This window comes from Macadamia integrifolia, unplaced genomic scaffold (assembly GCF_013358625.1).
Source record: "Macadamia integrifolia cultivar HAES 741 unplaced genomic scaffold, SCU_Mint_v3 scaffold_216A, whole genome shotgun sequence".
In the NCBI taxonomy this organism is placed as follows: domain Eukaryota; kingdom Viridiplantae; phylum Streptophyta; class Magnoliopsida; order Proteales; family Proteaceae; genus Macadamia; species Macadamia integrifolia.
Window position 1 is genome coordinate 236,857 of NW_024870646.1, and position 7,627 is coordinate 244,483.

The window sequence follows — 7,627 nt, forward strand, 5'->3', positions numbered from 1 at the left end:
TCAAGATCAGGGTCAGGGACAATCAGGGTCAGAGTCAGGGCCAATCAGGGTCAGGGACAATTGGGCATGAACATATGGGGGGGTAGAACTTTACATTTTTTTATTTGTGAGTTCTTGGGCTTGCCTAGGATTTTTGGGTATCTCTATTTTTTGGTTTTTCATTTTTAATACAATTTTTCTGATCTTTCAAAAAAAAAAAAAAGGTTTAACGTGACTCTTCAATGACATGGGAAAATTATAATTCTTGAAGATGCAGCATAACTTTCTAAGGTTACAGGGTAGAACACTTCAATGTTCCAATAAACAGCTCAATGGCTGAATAAAACTCAGTGCAATTTCATTCCCATTCAAATGAGCAAAGTTCTTAAGATTTATGAGAAAAATTAAACCCTAATTCTCTCAAGTCTCATCTAATCCTATGGTTGAGAATACATCCAAATAAAGTTAACTTTGAAGGGAAACCCTAATTACATTAGATCTTATGATACTAATTACCAAACATAACCAAATCCTAAAATAGACAAAAGTGTTGTTAAAGAACTTGGCCAACATGATGTGAACCTCAGGTATCTGATTTTCACCAACATGATATATTCTGGAAGAAAAAATATGGTATGCCTCAAATAGACCTTGGCATAGATTTGGTTGATTTTTGGCATTTCTTTGAGCTTGCAGGATGCCCTTGTACTGTTGGCAATACTGACAGTGGAGAATTGTCCGATAATACTAATTTTGTAATGATTTGATTTAGGAATATCTAGACAAACTCTTTATACCATTTTTCTTTCATTGTTAATATGTATCTTTCCTGAACTTCAGCCAAAAAAAAGAAAAAAAACTTGACCAACATGTGTACTTCATCACCAAAAATAGACAAAACCCTAAATAGGGTAGACTTGATGAAGAATTCAGCCAAGGCATGGCTGGGCTTCTAAAATTCATCAAGGGGGGTTCTCTCATCAAAACCATGCCTCTCCTTCTCTCCTCAAATTAGTCCCAGCGTTGGGCTGCCTTCATCAATTTTGTCCCAAGTGGGTGAGGTGGCAATATTCCATTAGTAAAACAAGATGGTGAAACTACAAAATATGGGCAATGTGTTGTCCATGGTGCAAACTCCTTGAGTGTTGTTTCACATTCTTGACTTTCCATCTTAAGAACTAAGATTTAAAGCAAGGGGAAGGGGAATGGGAAGCTCCAAATCGTCCAGCTTGGATGTCCTTCCATAAACGTAGTTACTTTTTGGTTGCTCCAACATGGTCTTCCAAAATTGGGTCTAAAATGAAAGTTTCATAGAGTAGAAAAGATCCTCCATCAAATTGAGATGATGTCCTTGCTTGGCGAGTTGGGTAGATCATCAATGGACAACCTTACCCAAATATATCAATGGATGGTATTGATGAAAGCCTCAATAATTGGTCAGTCATGTTAAGACTTCCATCTTGAAATCAATTGACTCGAATTGGGGTGACCTCCTGTGATTCCTATACTTGGTAGTTGAGTCATTTATAGTCAATGTGGGATTACCTCAATAAATCAGAGTTAGACGTACATAATGATCTAACTCAGTGTAGGGGGGGCAGCCCCCGCTCGAATTTTTTATTTGGGGGCAATTGTGTACTTTCCGGATTATATTTGTAGCGAGGGTTTCTTTGTCTATAATGCAAGCAATACTGAGAGGTGTGAGGACAAGCACTGTAACCATATTCTTCATTGATAGTGAAGCATGATCTCATCTCATCGGGGATGTAGGCAACCTTGCCGAACCTCGTAAAATCTGTGTGCATTGTTTGTTTTGTTTTTTTCATTATCTTCTGCATCGTTTTAGGGTTGCGTTTCTACAGATGGTATGGTACTTAAAGCATGAACACTCAGTGGCAAGCATTTTTCTTGAGATCTCATTTTATGAAGAGAGGAGGAGCTATCAAGAAGGGATACAAACCTTCTTCTATATGGCCTAGGATACGTAAGATGTGGGAATTTGTGAGCTCTAAGAAGAGGTGGATAGTTGGCAACAAAAATTCTATAATTTTGTGGAAAGAGATGGTGGGGACCGTGAAGTCCCTATATGATCAAAGAATAAGCTAATATTGATGAAGAAGTTCTCAGAAATTCAACTACAAACATAGAGGCCCTTATAGATGGCGTTGATTGGAGAGTACCGATAGCTAGATCTAGTCTTCTGGACCATAGTTGGTAAAAATGGGAATGGAAAAAAACAAAAATGGATTGTACAGGTTTTAAACGGTGAAAACTTCTAAATAATACGGTCGAAAAAACAGAGAACGGTGAAAAAGAATAAACGGATGGTACGAGTTTTAAACGTGTAGGGTAAAAAAAAAGGGACCAAAAAAATGTCAGTGTACTCATATAAATTAAGGAATTATTAAATGAATACCTGCATCTAATATTCAAAATAATTATAGCATCCAACATATATATATATATATATATACATGTATAAGTTCTAAGACATCATTGAATATCATCTAATACCAATTCTAAATTCATACATCATAAAAAAAAAAAAAAAAAAAAAAGTCCAAAGTCTTGCTTAATAATAAGGCTTGGCTATGATGTGGTTCATTGTTGTCAACATAATTACCACACTTTCAAAGTGCTGCATGTTCAGTTGGAGTTGGAAGTCATCACTTTAGAAACATTTTTCAGCAGATGCATCAGTCTGTGGCTCAATTTCGGGGAATTTTATTGAATTTGATATCATGATAAATATAGGCCTTCAAGTTAGATTCAAGTTGGCAAAAAAATCAGGCCAATTGGAGCTCGGAAGAGAAAGATATCATTAGTTAATTAACTATTATGTTTATCAAGTCTGAAGTCTTAAAAAACGCCAAAAAACGAAAACATGTTTAGAATGGGAATACTTTCCGTTTGCTGTTTTTTCCATGTTCTTTGGGAAGCACACGGAAAAACATGTTTCAAACAGTAAAAAACGAGAACGCGTAAATGGAGTTTTAAATGTGTTTTTGCTAACTAGGTTCTGGACAATGTGTTCCCAGATGGTGGAAAGGATTAAAATCCCTATCTACCTTGTTGAAGATCAATGTATATGGAGTTTATCCCCAATAGGAAAATTCACCACATCATCTGCTTGGGAAGAGATAAGAAGTCGGAATCCTAAGGTGCAATGGGACACAATAATTTGGCGCAAAAAGTTCCAACCTCAGCATGCCACCTTTGGATGGAGGTTAGCACACGGGAAAATTCCAGCAGATGATGCGGTAATGAAGAAAGGGATCCATCTTGCCTCGAAATGCAACCTGTGTGGAGCAGAGAGTGAAACTTTCTACCATTTGTTCCTTCAGTGGCCCTTCTCCTTGGATGCTTGGAAGCAGTTCTTGGACTGTTTTGGTGTCAGTTGACAGGACCACCAAACAATGGAGGACTTCTTAAAATGGTGGAAGTAGAAAACGAGAACGGTGAACACCAAAGAGGTTTGAACGATAGGCTTCGTGCTTACAGCATCAAATCTGTGGTGGGAAAGAAACAATAGGTATTTCCAAAACAAGAGCAAAACCACAAACATGTGTTTGATATGGTGAGGAAGGAAATTCAAATGAGTAAGGTGGACACCAAAGGAATGATCAAAACAATGGCAGATGTCACTTGCTGCAGAAAATTAAGATTGAACATCGAAGCTCCAGACCAATGCTAGAGGTTTACTGGTGCAAGCCGCAAGGGAACTGGATCAAGCTGAATGTTGATGGAGGTTCCATTGGGAACCCCGGTTGTGCAGGTGCAGCAGGTGCTGGTGGGGTTCTAAGAACCAAATATGAAGCGGAGTTCGAAGTCGGTGATAGAAGGGATCATTCGAGCAAAAAATGTAAGCATGCCAGCTCTGTGGATAGAGTCAGATTCAGCAGCTATGGTAATGGAAATCCACACAAAAAATATTTCATGGCTCGTGTTACAGAAATGGATACATGTCCAACCTTTCCTTGAATCTGTCTTGTGAAAAGTCAAGCATTGATTTAAGGAGGCTAGCCCTATAGAAGACTATTTGGCAAAAAATGCTGCAAAATCGAAGACCTCGGAGATAATGATAGACCTTCCTTCGCACATTTCAGAAGAGTTAGCAAGGGATGCCTCATCTTGGCCTAGATATAGATTCCGCTAGGAGATGGTTGGCCTCTTTACTGATGGCAATGCCGAAGGTGGGGTTGGTCCATCTCTTCCTAGTGGATACGGAGGTTAACCTTTGCCTTAGTATGGTTTTCATTTCCCATGTAATGTTTTTTTTTTTTTGCTAAAAGGTCATTTTATTAAAAGAGAACAAAGCAAAACAAAGAGAAATACAAAAGGGCAGGCCGATCCCACTAAACCCACTTGCAACCTCCACCTTCGGCATGGCCATCAGCAGAGGGAACAAGCAAAGGGCTTAGCCAAATCGAAAACGGTGCCTGTCCAACGCATCAGAAGCTAACTCATCAACAACATGTCTCGGGAACTCCACTGAGAATTCTGAAGTACAAGATTTAGATGCTTTCCCAGCCAGAAAATCAGCGACTACATTAGCTTCACGAAAACAGTGAGTGATCTTCCATTGCACCAACTCCAAAAAGGAAATAACAGATCTCCATTTCTGCAGGGCAAACCATGGAATCTCCCTTCGCTGAACTGCTGAGACCACGGACGCTGAGTCTGACTCAATCCAAACACCCCTAGCATGATATTGTCTAGCTAGCAGAATACCCTCCAAGACTGCCTCAAATTCAGCTTCATATATTTGTTTGACTCCCAGAAAAATGCTAAAAGAGTCGATTACCTTGCCTTTATCATCTCGTAAGACACCACCCGCACCTGCATTACCTGGGTTACCAAGCGAACTTCCATCCACATTGATCTTCATCCACGCCCTGGAAGGCTTACACCAGTGAACCTCAAGAGGTGAAGGGGAAGTTGGATTTCTAATACTTAAACCTATCTTCCTGCAGGTCATCAAGTCTGAAATCGAACGAACTTCTTCACTTGATCCATCACAGCAAAGCTGAACCTCTTGCCTTATACTTTGAAAGACATACCGCCCTGCCCTTTCTTTATTTTCCTGCCTTCTTTTATTTCTTTCCCACCAAATATGGTTGATAGTGATGATCAAGCCCAACTTCCATGGCTTCTTTAGCTGAATCACTTGAGATTTCCTCTTCCACCACTGGAACAATGATTGAATGCTTGGATGATTTACCCACGCCACTCCAAAAAAATCTAAAAAATTCTTCCATATTGATATGGAGAATGAACAGTGTAAAAAAATATGAACCATACTTTCTTCAGCCTTTCCACACAGGTTGCATCTGGATGGGAGATAAACACCTTTTTGGCAAACCAGGTCGTCCGTTGGGATTCTACCTTGCACCACTCTCCATCCAAAAATGGAGTGTCTTGGAGGAAGATTCTTCTGCCAAATCAAAGAAGACCAGTTCACCTTCAAGGATTTCACTCTAACAGCCTCCCAAGCCGACCTTGAGGAGAAATACCCTGAAGGAACTAGCGACCACACCCTGAAATCCTCCATCTGCAAACTCGGAATGTCAATCTTTTTAATCTGTCCAAAAATTTCATTAAGCATAGGAGAAACTACCTCAGGTAGACGCCATTCTCCATTTATGATAAACTCCCCCACCTTTGCTGACGTAGAGAGAGTATGGTCACTATCCAGCGACAGAAGTTCCATAATGGATTTTGGACCCCACCATTTATCCTTCCAGAAATTTGCAAGCTGACCGTTCCCTATGATCCAGCGCTCCTTGTCATCCACAAAGGACCACATTTTCCTGAGACCAGCAAAAATACTGGAGGTGTTGCAATTTTTGAAGGATCTTCCATCCTTCTTTAGGAATCGAGCTCTGAGAAAGGTTAACGCTGCTGTCTTCTCCGTTTTGATCCTCCAAATCAATTTGCACAGCATTGCTTTATTGGAATCTCGAAGTCTCCTAAGGCCCAACCCTCCCTCATCCTTGGGCTTACACATAGAGTCCCACTTAACTGTGACAGCCTTAACCGTATCTACATCACCTGTCCAAATAAAATTTCGCATCCATTTCTCCATCATTGCCACGAGAGATGCAGGCCACCAATAAACAGAGAAACTATGAGTCGGCATCCCCGAAAGCACCGATTTAACCAATTCCACCCTACCTGCCATTGACAACAGTTTCCCTTTCCAACCCGCCAGTCTCCCCTTAACCTTGTCCATAATCGGCAACACAGTATCTTTTTTAATCCTTCCCTTGAAGATTTCCACACCTAGATACCTTGTAGGGAAGGTACACATGGGAATGCCTAAAGTTTCAGATATTCGATGCTTCCTGGAAGGTGATATTTTTCCCAAAAAAAGTTTACTTTTTTCTAAGCTGATGTCCTGCCCAGAAAACTCTTGGTACTTTAGAAGAAATTCTTTAAGAGTCCTCACATACCTCATAGAAGCATTGGAGAAGATGAATATGTCATCTGCGAATAGAATATGGGCAGGAGTTTTGACACCGCGAGGCCCATGAATTGGCTTCAGTTGATTAATCTCGATCAGATGCTTTAAACCTCGCGATAGCACTTCCTCCGCAATAATAAAAAGCATGGGAGATATTGGGTCCCCTTGCCTCAGCCCTCTCTCCACACCAAAATATCCCTGTGGCCCTCCATTAATCAAAATCGATATCTTAGAGGATATCAAAATTTGGTTCAGCCATGTTATCCACTTCTCTGTGAATCCAAAGCGCCGCAGCACCTGAAACATAAATGACCACGAAAGAGTATCATATGCTTTCTTGATGTCAATTTTTAATCCCAGACCTCCCCCTCTCATAGAAGCAAACATCATATTAGCCAGTTCTGAGGCCACACTGATGTTGTCATAGATTAACTTTCCTTTTTGAAATGCCCCCTGCTCTTCAGATATCAGCCTAGGGAGCAAATTAGCAAGCCTCATTGCCATTATTTTGGAAAGAATTTTACAATAAAAATTCCCCATACACAGTGGCCGGAATTTATCGATAGAAGATGCTCCCTCCTCCTTAGGAATAAGAACCACAAAATTGTTGTTCACACCATTGGGCAATTGACTAGTACTAAAGAAATACTTAACTGCATTGCACACCTCTAACTCGACAATATTCCAGCATCTTCTAAAGAAAGCTCCAGAAAATCCATCCGGACCAGGAGAGCTATCTGGGTCCAGGTCCCAAACAGCTCTTTTGATTTCTTCATTCCCTGGTAAGACATCAAGCATATAGTGATCACCTTGATGAAGAACCATAGGTATGGTATTCAAGAAGCTCCACATGCTCCACTAAAGGCACAGCTTTGTAAAATTGCTCATATGACTGAACTGTATAATTCCCTATCTGGTCATTACCTTCCACCAAAGTCCCATCAGGAGTTTTGAGGCTTCTTATAGAGTTTCTGAGTCTTCTCATTTTAACAGAAAAATGAAAAAACCTAGAATTGCGATCCCCTTGCTTCATCCATCTAACTTTGGCTTTTTCGGCCCAAAGTTTTTCATGGTTTTCCATTGCTTTTATTAGAGAGGTCTTCGCATCCGCTTCTAACCCAAACAAATGATCATCCATGCCATTAATTTCAATTACATCCATCCCATGTAATGTATTGGTTTGCT